The 18,986-nt window shown below is 37.4% G+C and overlaps 1 long non-coding RNA gene across 1 annotated transcript in view; it reads left to right on the top strand.

Moving 5' to 3' along the window:
• Window positions 1–18,986, top strand: part of LOC109277933 (uncharacterized) — a 176,423-nt gene that overhangs the window by 65,857 nt on the left and 91,580 nt on the right. The window contains exon 3 of the long non-coding RNA XR_002085405.2: window positions 15,164–15,296. This is a non-coding gene — a long non-coding RNA (uncharacterized LOC109277933). The remainder of the gene's footprint in view (window positions 1–15,163; window positions 15,297–18,986) is intronic.

Here is an 18,986-nt window from a genome sequence, read left to right on the forward strand (position 1 = left end):
ATCACCCATGCTGATTCGTTAGAAGAATAGAGAGAGGAATGGAATGAGAGAACACAGATCTGGCTAGGCCATGTGACTAGTCATCAAACCTTTGTAGACATAATCTTTCCAAATCGTCCCTCTAATATACTCTTCTTCCATTCATTCCCAAAGCAATAAATGGCATCCATTCTCTTAAGTTCTCCAGCTAGAAATCTAGAAAATCATTCTTGACGCATTCTTTCCCTTCATTCCTTAAATCAAAGTCTTTTTATTCTTACATCAAAGTTGTCACTAACCGGGGCGCCTGGGTGGCTCAGTCGGTTAAGCGTCCGACTTCAGCTCAGGTCACCATCTCACGGTCAGTGAGTTCGAGCCCCGCGTCGGGCTCTGGGCTGATGGCTCAGAGCCTGGAGCCTGCTTCCGATTCTGTGTCTCCCTCTATCTCTGCCCCTCCCCTGTTCATGCTCTGTCTCTCTCTGTCTCAAAAATAAATAAACGTTAAAAAAAAAAAGTTGTCACTAACCATCAACTAACAAATAGATAAATAAAAAGTAATATATCTATGCACTGGAATATTATTCATCTGTAAAAAGGAGCAAACTACTGATACATGCTACAACATGCAAACATGCTAAGTAAAAGAAGCTGGATGCAAAAGGCCACATATTATATGATTCCCTTAATTGGAAATATCCAAAATAGGCAAATCCATAGAGACAGAAAGCAAATAAGTTGTTGCCATGAGCCGGGAAGAGGAGGGAATGCAGAGTTAATTAGTTTGCTAGGGCTGCTGTAGCAAAGAACCACAGACTGGATGGCTTAAACTGGATGACAGACATCTATTCTGTGACAGTTCTGGAGGCTGTAAGTCTGAGATTAAGCTGTTGGCAGTGTTGATTTCTTCTGAGTCCTGTCTCTTTGACTTGTGGATGGACATTTTCTCCCTCTGTCTTCATATAGTTTCTCTTCTGTGCCTGTGTACATGTTCTAATCTACTCTTCTTATAAGGAAACCAGTCAGATTGGATTATGGCCCATCTATATGACCTCATTTTACCTTAATTTCCTCTTTAAAGGCCATGTCTCCAAATAGTCATATTCTGAGATACGTAGAGTTAGGACTTCAACTTACGAATTTTTGGTGGGCAGGGGTGGGGGGTGTGGTGGTTCAGCCCATAAAGAGGAATGACTACTTAAAGTATGAGTCTTTCTTTTGGGGTGATGAAAATGTCCTGGAACTAGATAGTGGTGGTGGTTGCATACATTGTGAATGTACTAAATGGCATTGAATTGCACAGTTAAAATGGTTAAAATGGTAAATTTTATGTTGTGTGTGTCTTACCACAATAAAAAAAGTCATCACCTGGTCATACTGATTTCATCTTGTAAAATGCCTCAAGTCAGTATATATTTACCATCTCTGCCACCCTAGCCCAAGCCAGCTTTATTTCTTGCATGATAAATGTCAACGATTTCAAACTACTCTTCTTGTTTCCACCCTTGCTCTGCTCCAATTTATTCTCTGCCCTGAAGCCAGCTGCGTCTTTTGGAAATGTGGATTCAATTATGTCACTCCCCAGATTAAAACATTTCAGTGATTTCTCATTTTATTTAGAATCAAATCCAAAATTTCTGGTTGTGGCTACAGGCCCATTATGCTCAGGTCTTTGTCTACATCTCAGCTTTGTTTCTCCCCCACTGCCTAATTTGCTCTAATCTCAGCCAGTCATCTTTTAACTTTTATCAAGCCAAGATCACTCTTATCTCCAGGCTTTTACATATGCTACTCCTTTCACCCCCACTGCTCTGTCTTCATTCTTTGCCTACCTAACATCTATCATCATTTTTGTCTTAAATGTCACTTCCTCAGAGAGATTTTTCTCTGATTTTCTTTTCCATCGAAATTACTCTTTTTCATAGCACCCTATTTCTTTCTTTAAAGTACATGGGACAATTAAAAATTACCTATTAATGTATGTTTATCTGTCTCTTCTACCAGATTGTAAGCCCTGTGAAAATAGGAACCATGTGTTTTTATTTAACTGCTATATCCTCAGCACATCACATTGCATCCAGTATGTAGTAGACATTGAATATTTTTCATTCAAAACTATTATTTGATAAATAAATTAAAAAATTAATAGTATTAGACTAGAACATTTCAAAAGCTTTTTCCACCAAATGATAATATGGGTTGTAATTAAATTTCTTTTCCTTAATTTCAGTATTGCTTTTCAGAAGCTCATATAAACTGACGGACTCTCACTTAAATAATCTCACAGTGTTCTGGTTTGGCTCTCAAAAACTCTAGTAAGGCACACAGTAAGGCCCAACTCCTGAAATAGGAGCAGGACTCAATAAACAGATGGGAGGACATAGTAGATTTAATCAATGAAGTGAGAAATTAGTCTTTTGTTTTCTTTGATAAATGTATAAAAGGAAGAAAAGAATTTAAAATAATGTGAAAGAAGGAAAACATAGCTATAGATAGGAAATGTCAAGAAATATTGACAGGATGCACTCATAACTTTTGCTCAAAAAGAATAATAAAAACAAAGAAAATGAATGGTTAAGAAAGTATAAATTACTTTAAATGACTTGAGAAGAGGTAAAAGTTGAATACATCAATAACCATATTAAAAATCTATCCCTATAGGGGCGCCTGGGTGGCTCAGTCAGTTGGGCGTCCGACTTCAGTTCAGGTTATGGTCTCACAGTCCGTGAGTTCGAGCCCCACATCAGGCTCTGTGCTGACAGCCCAGAGCCTGGAGCCATCTTTGGATTCTGTGTCTCCCTCTCTCTCTGCCCCTCCCCTGCTCATGCTCTGTCTCTTTCTGTCTCAAAAATTAAAAAAAATAATAACATTAAAAAAAATTTTTAAAAAAGAAAAAAAAAATCTATCCCTATAAAGGACACTAGCTCAAAGTAATTCATAAGCCAATCCTACTTAACTTTGAAAGAAAAGAAAATTACTGTTTAATAATCTTTACAAAGCATTAAAAATGTTGAAAACTTCAAAACTCATTTAACTAAGCTGCATAACTCTGAAAAAAAAGAAAACTATAGATTAATCTCCTTTACAAACATAAGTTAAATATCTTAATTAAATATTAACAAATAAAAAGCAGTATTTTTTTCAGAGTATAATATAAATGCCCAAACATGATTATTCTAGAGGTGTAATAATGCTTTAGCATTGGGAAATCTATTTATATAATTCAACTGGATTAACAGATTTGGAGAACATTATATAGTTATCTTATTAGAAAAGACATTTCTGATGAATCAATACAATTCTTCATAAAGTCAAACTAGGAATAGACAGGTTCTTTCTTAGTTTAATTTTTAAAAATAAATCTGTCAGAAAAACTTAGCAAATATCATAAAGGTGAAACGTTAAAAGCATTTCCCCTGAAGTCTTGACCAAAATAAGGATGTTTAGAACTATTAAGACTAGAACTAGAAGTCCTAACCAATGCAACAGGCAAGAAAAGAAAATGAGTTAGAAGTGCTGAAACAAGAGACTCAAACTTGTATTATTTGTAAAAATAAAATTGGTAGAGAGAAGGAACAGAACGGTAATTTTAGTAAAATAGGTTGATACAATGTCAACATATAAAAATCAATCTCTATTCTATATACAAGTAAAAAACTAATTAGGAACACAAAGAAAGAGGCACCTGGGTGTCTCAGTTGGTTAGGTGTCCAGACTTTTGATTTCATCTCAGGTCATGACCTCACAGTTGGTGGGATCCAGCCTTGAGTCAGTCTCTGCACTGATGGTGCAGAGCCTGCTTGGGATTCTCTCTCACCCTCTCTCTCTGCCCCCTCCCCTACTCCCTCTTATTAAAAAAAATTTTTTTTAATCTTAAAAAAAAAAGAATCCAACTCAATGGTGATAAAAATTATTAAAGTATCCATAAGTAAACTTAGCAGAGTGCATAAGACATTTATAGGGAAAATTACATAACTTTACTCAAGTGTATATAATAAAGCCTGAGTAAAGAAGCCTCAGGAAGAGAAAACTCAGTTTTGTAAAGATGTTAATTAAACCTAAATAAATAAGTAAATTACATACAATAATGAATTAAATCCTAATAAGATTTTTTTAAATGAAGTTACAAGTGTCTTTTAAAATTCATCTGAGAAAACATGCAAGCATATCTGAAAAAGAAAAATTGAGAAAGATAAACAATGAGAGTGTAAGTTGGGAGGGATGGTCATTCCTTTGTTTTTTATTTTTCCTTAAAGAAGAGAACATTTCTACACCTCCTTGGAGGGAGATATTATTGGAGTAAATACTCCAAGAAAACTGGGTTTGGGATGCTGGCATTCTCTTCCTTGAACTGGTTGAGTAATTGCTTTGCAGATCTCATTCTCCCCACAGTTAGACCCTAAGAACTAGATTTGTAGGGAAGAAATAGAGTCTCACTTTGGCCCCAAGCTAAACTATATCCTTTTACATAATATATCAGAAGTTCTATATTTTGGGGAGATTATTGGACACTATTCAGCCAGTGCAAACCTCATGCTGTACGTTTTCTTTCTTATTGTACTGTAAGTGCCTATTGTCAATTTTTGAGGAATCTAGAGAAAAGGATGATGAGTACTTACCAATCTTAAATCTCCGAGAAGGAAGTTGTCTTATAGGAATCTCAAAATGAACCAAAAGGCAAAGACACCTGTTAATTTAAGATACAATTAGGATTTCTAATAATGAGAAAATGATAGTGAGGTAATCAGCTCTCCTTTTGTTTCAAAAAGTTAAATCTGTACCTCACAGCAAACTTAAAATAACTTTTGGATAATTAATCAAATACAACTACAAAGCCTACAGACTTCTTAAAGGAATGTACAGGAAATTATTTTGACGATCATGGAGTTGAGGGGACCTATGAAAGACATTAAACCCCAAACCCGTAAAAAACATTAACAGTTTTTATTTTATAAATAAAAACAATGAGATAATGACACCAAATTTAAATGCAATAGCAAACTGGCAGAAAATGTTTGCAACAGATATGACAGAGAAAGAACCATCAAGAGGTTCCTACAGTCAATAAGGAAATGCAAATAACCTAATAAGATAAATAAACAATAGTTACAAACTGTCAATTCTTAGAAAAAATACAAATGGCCAGCATACATCTGAAAATACACTTAAACTCATCAGATTTCAAGAAAATTCAAAGTGGCAATTTTCCCCCATCAGATTAGCAAAATTTGAAAAAAACTAGTATGTAAACTGGTGCTCTCATGAACCATTGGTCAGTATTTAACTTGGTTCAATCTTTCTCAGGTCAATTTGATGATATATTTTTAAGATTTACATACTCTTTAGCCAACAATTAATTCTTTCTTTAAAATTCCATGTTTAATGTCCTTGTTCTCTCCTGCAGTGATGTTCTTGCTAGATCTCCACCCTTCAATGTGTGATATCAAAACTCACATGCTCAGTTTCAGCCAGGAATACTTCCAAAGCTACAACTCAGTTTCTCCCCACCTGTTCAGCTGTAGTCTCTCAACCACACACCCAGGTGGCTGGGTTAAATCTCAGCCCCATTGTGTGGCAGAATCAGAACCCTCGTCTAAGACCATGTAGGCAAAAGGTGAAAAATTCAACTACCTGCTGGATTCCAGAAAGTAAAAGAAATGAATAAAGCAGGGAGAGTAGAAGTATATATGCTAGTGGTAGGCTTTGGAAAGCAAACTACAGTGCATGTACTCTGGCCAAAGTAATCCATATTTATATGTGAAATATCCAGACTTTTAAGTAGTTCACTAATTTTAGTTGGTTCACAAAAATAGTTCACTGAAAGTTTAGTTGGTTCACTAAAATATAATTTGTGGAGGGCAAAGGAAACATAATTTGACTCATGAGCAATTTCTTGATAAGCCTCCAATCTAGCTGTGGCTACCAGTCCAATATTAACTTGATTCACAATTAGTTTCCCCTGGTGGCATATAGTGCCCTGACTGGCCTACACACCCTAGGTAAAGCCATCACAATTCATTGGAGGCTCTAGAAGTACTGATCTTCCAAAAATAAAGGGTCTTGTTAGGTCACCTTTCCCAAAGCTCCTTGGCTTCTCTGCAGATAGATAAACCTCTTACCAGTGACAATTCTGTATGCCAAGAGGATGGTGTGGAACTGAACAGTATTTAATTAAACCACTGAAGGTCCTGGTGATCTTCCCACAAACAAGGGTGACTGCTCATCCTTTTATTACAAAGTCACTCAAGTGACTCAACCAGAAGATAAATCTGCTACAACTCTATTCTCTCTTCCCCCAGAAAGAGACACATCTGGTAAATCACACATTGAAAAATTAATGTTCTGTATACTAATTCCCCAACCACATGATGGCTAGTACAAAAGCCGTACATTTAGAGTGTTAGATAAACAACAAACACAAAATGTGTTCTGCTTACAGAGAAAGAGTTAAGGGATCACAACCTCTAATTTAAAGACCAAGGTTACTTTATCCAGTTCAGAGAGTAGGCACTGTTTTCATAGAGTAATGAATCACATTTTTTCTGCCCCACAGAATTCTAATGCTGTCAAGAATGGTAAGATAGATGATCCTATTTAAAATTATATTTTACAAAGCAAAACAGATATAACTCAGTAACTGTGCATCTAATTGACTTAATTGCCTCATTTATCACATGACTTAAGTGAGCTGATGTTTTCTACTCTGCTTCACCCATGTAATTCTTGTAATGTAAGAGCTGAGACATGGTGCCAGGCATGAGCGAGAAATCCTCTCTCCTGAGAAAAGATATCATTGAAGTGATGTTGGCTTTGGGTTCCAGTTTATTGAAAAATCAATGTCCATTTGTGCGACCAACACATATGGCTTTCTTCCAGGCTGATGATGGCTTTGGGAGGCTGGCTATCACCTAATGAAGTCAGATCAGCTTACCCAACACCCAAGTTACAGTTGGCAAAGTGACTTTGTCATTAAAATCCAGTTTATCATTCCTGTTGGTGTTTTTCTTCCCATCTCACCCCCTCCTATCTATTTCTCCTGAAGCCACAGTATTGTTTTTCTCTCTGTAGATAACAGACCAATGGCTCCAGTTTTAACATTTAAAAGGGACTCTGTAATGATGTTTGGTGCTCAAAGGATAAACAACTTTTTCATATGTATGTGTCTGTCATTAAAGGCAGAAAAACACATATATAAGTAGATAGTCCAACTCAGACTTGACTCAAAATAGACATTTTTACAACTCAGAGCCAGATTTGTAACGGGCTCCATTGAAATTCATCAGGTTAGCTGTCTTGGGTAAATCAACAAAGCTAAGTTTGTTTAATGTGTTGATACATTCCAATAAACAGAGTCCAGCTAACATTTTACATGAGGCTTTAAAAAAAATAATTACCAGTAAAGTAATACCATTTCTCCATTATTAAATGGAGTGGCAGTCTAAATTGCAATGCTGTTTTTTCCCCCAGTGTTCTTTTTCCCTGGAGAATACCCCCAGAGTGATAGTCACTGGCATCAGAAGCTCTGGTAATGCAGTGGGGTTTTTTTCCCTCCTGAATCTGCCAAAAGCAACAAATAATTCTGTTAGGAAGTGCCAGCTCCATCACTAAGCATGGTCACTAGATTCTTACTTGGGTCTATTCTGTGAAGACCTCCCTCTCTATTAGTTAGGAATGTTTTGATTACAGGTAACAAAACTGGCTGATGTTAGGGGAAAAAAAGAAAAAGAAAAATTTATATATATAAATGTGCAAGGATGGCACAGAATCAATGGGAAGATAAAGAACCAGCATAAGACTGGATATGAACCAAAGCATTTTATGCCAAGAGGGAAGAAGCCAAGGTCTTTCAGCCTAAACAGGCTGGTCTAGAGCTGCTGCTACATGCAGGACACCATGGCTGCTGCTGCTGCTATGAAAGAATCTAAATGTCTTTTGTCCCTTGCTAAAAATCACACTCCCGTGCTGGAGCCTCTGGTTGATTGGGCCTCGCAAAAAACTTGTAGTCAAAATAAGATATTAGAAACAAGAGAGTATATAGTCATTTTTGCTTAGCATTCCTAAAGAGAACAAACATTTAAAAGTCTGCAATGACTATAGCATGTCTGAACTGGCAAGTGGTATAAACTGGAAGTGATCAAGGATATTTTGAAGGATTCAAGTTCACTGCAATTTTGACCATGAAGAAATGCCATCTACTGAGAGAGAGAGAGAGAGAGAGAGTCATGTTAAGAATTTTATGTAAATAAACATGTTCCTGTAGGAGGCATAATAAATAGGGAACCAAAAGATATGGGAATAAGCTAGTTAGGAAGTAGAGTCTCCAATAAAAATCTCAAGGTTAGGGGTATAAAATTGGTGTACAGAAATTGGTTGCATTTTTATACACCAATAATGAAGCAACAGGAAGAGAAATAAAGAAACTTATCTCATTTACAATTCCTAGGAATTATAAAATATCTAGGAATAAACATAACCAAAGATGTAAAAGATCTGTATGCTGAAAATTATAGAAAGCTTATGAAGGAAATTGAAGACACAAAGAAATAGAAAAACATTCCATGCTCATGGATTGGAAGAATAAATATTGATAAAATGCCAATACTACCCAAAGCAATCTACACATTCAATGCAATCCCAATCAAAATTGCACTGGCATTCTCAAAGTTAGAACAATCAATCCTAAAATTTGTATGGAACTACAAAAGACCCCGATCAGCCACAGATATAGTGAAGAGGAAAACCAAAGTGGGAGGCATCACAATCCCAGACTTTAGCCTCTACTGCAAAGCTTTAATCATCAAGACAGTATGGTACTGCCACAAAAACAGACACATAGCCAATTGAATAGAATAGAGAACCCAGAATTGGACCCACAAATGTATGGCCAACTAATCTTTGGCAAAGCGGGAGAGAGCATCCAGTGGAAACAAGACAGTCTCTTTAGCAAATGGTGCTGGGAGAACTGGAAAGCAACACACAGAAGAATGAAAGTGGACCATTTCTTACACCAAACACAAAAACAAACTCAAAATGGATGAAAGACCTAAATGTGAGGCAGGAAACCATCAAAACCTTAGAGGAGAAAGCAGACAACAACCTCTTTGACCTCAGCCGCAGCAACTTCTTGCTTGACACATCTACAAAGGCAAGGGAACTAAAAGCAAAAATGAACTATGGGGACCTCATCAAGATTAAAAGCTTCTGCACTGCAAAAGAAACAATCAACAAAACTGAAAGGCAACAGATGGAATGGGAAAAGATATTTGCAAATGACATATCGGATAAAGGATTAGTATCCAAAATCTATAAAGAACTTACCAAACTCAACACACAAAAAAACAAATAATCCAGTGAAGAAAGAGGCAGAAGACATGAATGGACACTTTTCCAAAGAAGACATCCAGATGGCCAACAGACACATGAAAAGATGCTCAATGTCACTCATAATCATGGAAATACAAATCAAAGCCACACTGAGATATCACCTCACACTGGTCAGAATGGCTAAAATTAACAACTCAGGAAACTACAGATGCTGGCAAAGATGTGGAGAAATGGGAACCCTGTTGCACTGTTGGTGGGAATGCAAACTGGTGCAGCTGTTCTAGAAAACAGTGTGGAGGTTCCTCAAAAATTAAAAATAGAACTATCCTACGACCCAGCAATAGCAGCACTACTAGGAATTTACCCAAGGGATACAGAAGTTCTAAGGCATAGGAGCACATGTACCCCAATGTTTATGGCAGCGCTTTCAACAATAGCCAAATTATGGAAAGATCCTAAATGTCCATCAACTAATGAATGGATAAAGAAGATATGATTTATATATACAATGGAATACTACTTAGCAACGAGAAAGAATGAAATCATGCCATTTGCAGCAACGAGGATGGAACTGGAAGGTATTAAGCCAAATGAAATAAGTCAGTCAGAGAAGGACAGATATAATATGTTTTCACTCATATGTGGATCTTGAGAAACTTAACAGAAGACCAGGCAGTGGGGGGTGGGGGATGCGGGGGGGAAGGGAGGGGGAAAAAATAGTTACAAAGAGAGAGGGAGGGAGGCAAACCATAAGAGACTCTTAAATACAGACAACAAACTGAGGGTGGACAGGGGGGTGGGGAGAGGGAAAATGCTTGATGGGCATTCAGGAGGGCACTTGTTGGGATGAGCACTGGGTGTTGTATGTAAGCCAATTTGACAATAAATTCTATTTTAAAAATCTCAGGGTTAGGATGAAATATAAATAGAACATAAATTCATAGTGTTCTGCAATTGTAGTAAGGCATATCACCAAATGATTTTAGGACACACACATGCATGTGTGCGCGCACACACACACAATTTCTGTACTCCTCTTGCATAGTATTTTATTGGACAAATAACAAAACTCCCATGTAGTCCTTGGTTAAGGCAATATGTTTGATTCCGGTCAACAGATTTATTTTAAAAGCCTTCAAGTGGGAGAAGTGAAAGAAATCTGCATTTATTGAGGGTTCATGGTGTTTTAAGCATCTTTCCATATCATATTACTTAATCCTTACAACATGTCTCCAACATAAGTATGAGCTGCTCAACTTAATGATAATAACGATTAAATCTGGGGAATGTATGAGCTTTGCTCAAGGTCACATATAGCAAAAACGATACACATGTACTCATAGTCCTTGTGTTTCATCTCCCACTCCTCAGTCTGACTTGTGACCCTCTCACTTCAGTAAAACAACTCTAACAAAGTTTATCAGCAATTTCCATGTGACTAAGTTCATTGGATACTTTTCAGTTCTCACCTTACATCATTCCAGCAGCATCTCACACATTGTACAATGCTCTCCTTCTGGAAACACTCTTATCTAAGTCACCTTTGCTGCTATATCGAAATGCCATAAACTTCGTGTTTTAAACAACAGAAATTTATTTTCTCACGATTAAGGAAGCTGGAATTTCAAGACCAAGGTGCCCACAGATTTGGTGCCTGGTGAGGACCTACTTTCTGGCTTTCAGAGGGCTACCATCTTGCTGTGTGCCCAAATGATCTGTTCTTTATGGGAACAAGAAGAGAGAGAAGGCTCTTGTGTTTCTTCTTCCTCTTATAGGGGCACAAATTCCATCATGGAGACTGTACCCTCAAGACCTCATCCAAACCTCATTACCTCCTTGCCTTCAAATAACATCGTGTTGGGGATTAGGATTTCAACATATTAATTTTTGAAGGTGTCATAAGTAAGAGATGAATCACTGGGTTCTACCCCTGAAGCCAAGACTACACTGTATGTTAACTAACTTGAATTAAAAAAAAAGTAATAGTTGGGGCACCTGGGTGGCTCAGTTGGTTGAACATCTGACTTTGGCTCAGGTCATGATCTCATGGTTCATGGTTTCGAGACCCACGTCGGGCTCTGTGCTAACAGCTCAGAGCTTGAAGCCTGCTTCAGATTCTGTGTCTCCCTCTCTCTCTGCCCCTCCCCTGCTCTCACTCTGTCTCTCTCAAAAGTAAATAAATAGGAAAAAACATTTAAAAAAAAGTAATAGTACTTCAAAATACTAAACTGAACTTATAACCTGTTCCCCCACAAAAAATATCTATCCAACATACATACATACATACATACATACTTGATATTTTCTAGAATACTGTGTTACAAGGAATGGCACCACCATGAATTACACTGCAATTTTCATTTATTGGCATAATTAGTGTCTGTTAGTTTATAATCAGTCAGCCAAGATATTAATTGTGCAACTACTATCTGTTCCAGTACTATTCTAAACTCTGGGCAAACAGTGGTGACCAAAACAGGCAGAGTCCCTATGTTAAGAATTATATGATCTAGTGAGGGGATACATAAAATAAAAAAAAAAAAAAACAGGGAAAGAGGTTAAGGTGTGATTGGAAGAGCTGCTATAGCTAGGGAAGCCCATTCTTTAAAAAAAAATGTTAATGTTTATTTTTGAGAGAGAGAGACAGAGTGTGAGCAGGGGAGGGGCAGAGACACACACACACACACACACACACACACACACACACACAGAATCTGAAGCAGGCTCCAGGCTCTGAGCTGTCAGCACAGAGCCTGATGCAGGGCTCAAACTCACAAACCGTGAGATCATGACCTAAGCCAAAGTTAGATGCTTAACTGACTGAGCCACCCAGGCACCCCTAGGGAAGCCCATTCTGAAAAGATACCAAATGATTTGAGACTTGAACAATGGAAAAAGGGAAGCCACATGACATTGTTGAGGAAGAGGAATCAAGTAGAAGGAGCAGCAACTATAAAGGTCTTGAGATTCAGTTGAGTTTTACATGTTCTAGAACCCAAATGCAAGCCAGTATGGCTGGACCGTAGTGCAAGAGAAGGATAGTGGAGGGAGGGAGGTTAGAAAGTTCTGCAAGACAATGACATTCAGATCAGATCTTTGGAGTAACAAAGAAGTAAAACAATGACAACAAAAAGCTAGGTTAACAGTTGAAGAAAAAGTTACACTTATAAGAAGTTAGATAGTGGTTTGTCATTGTACCTCCTGAAACATAAGGAATAGAAAACAGGCCTGGCATATTCTCAATCTTGATATCTACTTTCATACTGTCCCCCTTTTAGGGGAAGTTTAGAGGCAGATGTGATGGACCTTTATTCCATGTCTCTAAAATCACCCCATGGTGAATGGACAAAAACTGATGAGTTCAGAAAATTGTGAGAAGACTGGGAATTTTGGCTAAAATGTTTCTTGTATACAAAGGATTGAACATAGAAATTCTATTGACATCTAATTGCTGGCATGTGCAGGCTGATAAGTGTTACCAAATGCCTTCCTAAATAAGTATAGGGTGGTGTGGAAAGAACTGTTTCTCTGTTGGTTAAATGGTGAAAGCAGTAACCTATTAAGAGAATTATTCTCAGAGACTGAATGCTAATTGATTTTATGTGCATGTCAAGAAGCCAATCAATGACAGGCTTGCTGCAAAATAGCAGAGCAAAGAAAAATATACAAAGCAGATTGTAGTCAAATGTGGAAAGCATCTGACCTTATCACTGAAAATATCTAGTTTAATGAACATTTTACCAGTTTGACATCCATAAACTGCATAAAATCCATAATCTGGAATCTCTTGAATTTCACTCTGAATAATTGTAGATACATGTAAATTTGTTTAATAAAGGAAAACAACTTTATAACTTCAAAACCCTAAAAAAATTTCTATTGAGATGAAATTTATATAATATAAAATTAGCTATTTTATTTTATTTTATTTTATTTTTTTTAATTTTTTTTTTTTAACGTTTATTTATTTTTGAGACAGAGAGAGACAGAGCATGAACGGGGGAGGGTCAGAGAGAGGGAGACACAGAATCTGAAACAGGCTCCAGGCTCTGAGTTGCCAGCACAGAGCCCGATGCGGGGCTCGAACTCACGGACCGCGAGATCATGACCTGAGTCGAAGTCGGCCGCTTAACCGACTGAGCCACCCAGGCGCCCCTAAAATTAGCTATTTTAAAGTGTATAATTGATTGGCATTTGTACGTTGTGCAAAAATCATTGTCTAGTTTTGAACTATATAGTTCCAAAAAGTGGAAACAAGCCAAATGTCCACTAACAGATGAATGAATAAACAAAATCTGATATATCCTTACAAATGAATATTACTCAGCCATAAAAAGTGAAGTACTGGTACATGCTACAATGTGGATGAACCTAGAAAACATGCTAAGTGAGAAAATAAAAGATCAAATAGTAACATTATATGGTTCCATTTATACAAACTTTCCAGATTAGGTAAATCCATAGAAACTTTATAATTTGTGATATGATGACTGATGGCTGACTTCTCCTCTAAGCACTGTAAACCTTTATGAATGTAGGGACTATACCTTATTCATCTGTTTCCTCAGCCCAAAACATAGTTCTTGGCACATAGAAAACCTTCTGTATCAATCAAGGTTCTTATAGAAGTAGAACCACCAGGATATATATGTGTATAATATTTACAGTATTTATCATAAGGACTTGACCTTACATGGTTAATAGAGGCAGAAGAACTAGTCTATGTGATGTTTAGTTTCTAAGTCTAGCGCTGGAACCAGATGTCCATGTGCAGGTAGTTGGGAATGCAAGATGGTTATGGACTGGGGGAAAAAATACAAACTGGAAACTGTGAATTTGAACTGGAACCATTGAGAATGAACGAATGAACTGGAACCTCTACATGTTCTTTATCACCTCCAAGTTTACAATTTTAATGATGAAGGTTTTCTTCAGAAGCTAGTGCCTGCCCCATTGTCACAGACCTAAACACAAACCTGGACCAGGAGTTGGAGAACTTAGAGCAGGAGATGTGGTAGGGTCTCGAGGAGTTACTGCTGCCACCCTCCAGCCAGAAAGCCAGGAGGTCAGCTCCAATAGGCAGGAGCTGCACAAGTGCCCTGTGCTGCACCAGCCTTCTTAGCACTAGAAGACAGCTGGGCTTCACTTGTATCTTCCCTGTCTGCACCTGAACTAATCCCATGAAGGAAAGGTGGATTCTGGGAAATGTAGTTCAAGCTTGGTTAAATTGATGTAATGCCTACAATTACCAGGAATGCTTCTGGAAAAATGAGTAAACAAATGCAAGATACAATGCTCTAGCAAGCATTTCTGTAATTTCCTTGTCTTCAGAGTATATGAGAAATATTTTTCAAGTACCCGTATAGACGAGAAAATGGATTGAGCACTCTGCTAGCATTGTTGTTTTATTATATCTTCACAATAACCCTATGACATAATCACAATTTTTATTACACAATTATTTTTTTAAAATTTAATGATACAGGTATTATTACAAAGATCAAGCAAAAGAAGCACAAATTGTTAACAATAGGTACTTAGCCTCAGTAGCAAATAACTGACCTAGAAAACCAGATTTAGATCTATCCCATTATAAAGCCCATGTACTGTCCACTCTATTGCCCTGCGCTCCACAGTCCAACCTTGATTTTCTCCATTTTATGTATAGTGAAGTTTTCTGCTGCTTTCTCCTCTTTTCCGTCTTCCTCCTTTTCAAGAAAAAAAAACTATCTTTTTCTTCCCGTGTAACTGCTATTTTGGACAGCTGAGTTGTATAATGTATACTTGTTCAATGGTGCCTGTCAGAGATATTATGAGATTCAGCATCAGAAAATGACAGAATCCTTTCCTTTTTTTCTCTTAGGAGTGAATTATTCTCTCCCTCCTGGTCTCTTTGCTGTGCCCTCTGCTGTTAAATCCACTTCCATGCTCTCAGTGATCTTCCATAAAACCATGAGCACGTCAAATTCTGAGATATTCTTCTCATCTGTTTGTGGGTGAGTCTCACAGGTCTCCAAAAAGTGTGCTGTTTTGCAATAACATAATACTCAATATTATCACAAAAAGACTTCCTATATAATTAGCAGATTAAAGAATTGTGTGTGTTTTATCTGCCTAAGATCAAGCACAAAAGTGTTAATGACTGTTTTTGGGTACTTACCATGAGCATGGTCTGAGATAAGAGTTTTATATGAATTATCTAATTAATCTAAAGGACCAGTCAATGGAAGGGTTAATTATATGTTGACATTAAAAAAATTTTTTTAATGTTTATGTATCTTTGAGAGACAGAGACAGAGCTCAAGCAGGGGAAGGGCAGAAAGAGAGGGAGGCACAGAATCCGAAGCAACTCCAGGCTCTGAACTGTCAGCAGAGCCTAATGTGGGGCTCAAACCCACAAACATTAGATCATGACCTGAGCCAAAGTCGGACGCCTAACCGAGTTTTAAATGAAAAAATCTGAAGCTTAGAGAAATTTAAAAATTTGCTCAAAGATATAGATAAGTAAATTATCAGGTCCATTTGATCTGAAAGACCATTTGATCTGGTCTTAATTATCATGAAATTTCATTTAAAACGCCTTACCAAATTCTTCCTATTTTATTTAACAAATATCCATTGAATGCTTACTAGATGTTCCGGTATTAATAGCAGGTTAAAATGCCATCACACAGGATAAAATAAGGAATATAGTCACGATCATATTCTTTTGTCCTAATAGCTATCTTCAAAGCCAGTGTATAAAATATGTATTAATATTTGGTAGGTGGAAGCCTTTTTGAAGTGTCTTTCCAGAAAGGCTGGGAATGCAGTAATTTCCCCCCAACGACATTAAGATTGTTGCTCTTGTTTTAGTAGGCAGTAGTTAGGTACATCTAACAACTGCAAGATTAATTGACTGAATTTTTAAAATTCAAGCTTTTGTCTGTGTATTTTATGTACACAAAACAAACTAGGAGAGGATATGTCTTATTTTCATAAATTTTACCTTTTCATTACCATGCTCTGTGAAGATAGGGATCTAGAGAATAGAAGAACCCAACTTATGGTAACAAATGGTTATGGAGATTTCTGCCACTAGAACACTGGATCCTCTCTCAAGCTGTTTCAGATTGTCCTTTTGCTATTTGTGCTATAGTTTCTTCTCTCCCCTTCATAATGCTCCCCCCCCCCCCTTTTCATCTTAGATCTTTAGTGCATCCACAGTGGAAAGGCTGTGAAACTTGACTGGAAGGGGAAATTTCATTAGAGAATATAGAGCACAAGAACACTGGAGACCTGGCCAAAGTGATCTTCTCTAAAGTCTGTCATCTACTTCTTTTCACAGCACATATGGGATTCTTGATTGGAATAGCCAGTGGCTGTCCACTCGGTCTAGTGTTTGCTAAAGCGATTCTTTAACCTAGAGCTTCAGTGAAACAACAGTAAGAGTCACAGAGATGATTCCTCCACAACATGAGATCAGAACTATGTCTGGTTTAACTTAAGCTACTTTTGTGAATATTGCGTGGTATGTGATAGATGGATTCTGACACAAGCTTCATTTCCTCCTTCACTGTGTGAATTAATTTGGCTTGCCATGGCTCAGAGCATAATACTTTGTAATGGTTTGCATTTTGCTTTCTCTCTTTGTACAGGGTCAACTGATCCTCTTTTTTTTGTATTTTTGTTTTTGTTTTTATGTGATTACCTGATATCTCTTCTTCTTTTGCAAGTATACTCAAAGTTTACTTTATCAACTGAGTTGTTTAAGGGAAATACTTCCTTCAATATTTCTGATGATCTACTTCCAATTATCCCTCACCCTGGATATCTGTCCTGGGTGCCTGGCTTTCATTGTTTTGTTGCTTGTTTTTCATATATATAATTTTTTTTTTCAGAGAGAGAGACAGATTGTGAGTGGGAGAGGGGCAGAGAGAAAGGGAGATGCAGAATCCGAAGCGGGTGTTAGGCTCTAAGCTGTTAGCACTGAGCCCAACGCAGGGCTCAAACTCAAGAACCATGAGATGATGACCTGACCTGAAGTTGGACACTTAACTGACCGAGCCACCCAGGCACCCCACTTGTCTTTCCTTTAAAAACAATGTTTATGTATTTATTTTGAGAGAGAAAGAGAGAACACTTGCATGCGAGCAAGTGGGGGAGAGGCAGAGAGAGAGAGGGAGAGAGAGAATCCCAAGCAGTCTCTGTGCTATCAGCGCAGAGCCTGACACAGGGCTTGAACTCACGAACCATGAAATCATGACCTGAGCCAAGATAGAGTCAGACACTTAACCAACTGAGACACCCAGATGCCCTATTTTTGCTTTTTAATCTTGACAGTTCTCTATCTATCTGTGCTGTGGTAATACTTCTCATGTATGAAATGGCTACCATATATAACCTCTTGCTTTCATAGTAATTCTTCAGAGTGGTGTTATCTCTGTTTTACAAATAAAAACCCAAGAATCTGAGAAATTCGACTATTTTTCTAAGGTCATACATCATGATTTAAATCTATGTCTATCTGAATTAAATCTCAGAGTTACTGAAAAGGCATTGTATCAGTGTAGTGAGAAAAGACTATTTGAATGGAAGAAAATATGTAATGGTCATAAGGCATGGGGCTCTGCAGTTGGACTGCTTGGGCTCAAACTCTGGTTCCACCTTTATTGTCTAATTAACTTTGAATGAATTACTTGAAATTTCTGAGAAATAGTTTCCTCATCTATAGAATGGACATAATTATATTAGCTAACTTTCTGGGATACTGTGAGGACTAAACATGGTTTCACATATGATATCATCGTTAAAGGATGGTGGCTGGCATGTGGGAAGAGTTTAGTACATGCTAGCTGCTGTTACTATTATTGTTATTATGTTTCCTAACTGAAAAGTAGTTTACTAAACAGAAACATTGGTGTCATGATGTTTACTGGGAAATAGCAATGAAAGTCCCTCATGACTTTAGAAGTTCAGAGGTTTGAGTGTTTAACTATTTTATACCCATGGTCACATGGGGCCATATCTGTGCTGGAAGAAAGAAATGATTTTTTTTCTTTAAATTAGTGCTTTCCAAGCTCTGGTAATATTACCCCTTTTTTTCTGTCCTGACTCTGTTCTTAAATATGAAGTGGAATATTCACCATTTACCACACAATGCATGAAGTAGCCTCATCCTATAAAACCCTATTCCTGGAAAACAACCTTGGCTTGGCTTTGGTGATTCTAAATGTGAGTATCAGAGTCCAAAATTGACTCCCTGGAAAGACTGTTCAGACAGCAGTTAACAAATCACCCTCTAACAGGAAGAATTCCCGGACAAGCTGGGCAGGATCAGGGCTCTCACTTCCCATAAATCTCCTACCAGCCATTGCCCTTCTTTCTGGGAATTACCACTATTGTTTTCCATTTTCTCTTAATCCCTTCTTCTGACTTTCCCTCTTCACTTTCTATCCTCATTCCTTCCTTTCTTTTCTTCTCTTAGGGAATTAAAGGAGATATCAAAACCAAATATAAAACTTACCTTTTGGTATGCCCTGTGTCTGTAATGCTGTGTGTGCTGTGTATATTTAAAGTTGGGAATTTAGAACTTCAAGGGAAGGGACCATGTCTAGTCCTGCTCTGGATGATACCTAAAACAGAGCTTCCCACTCTGCCAAGGCCACAGAGTCATTGACAAGGGTCACATTCTCAAAACACACACA

The sequence above is a fragment of the Panthera pardus genome, unplaced genomic scaffold (assembly GCF_024362965.1).
Source record: "Panthera pardus isolate Hobbes unplaced genomic scaffold, ASM2436296v1 HiC_scaffold_7, whole genome shotgun sequence".
Lineage (NCBI taxonomy): Eukaryota > Metazoa > Chordata > Mammalia > Carnivora > Felidae > Panthera > Panthera pardus.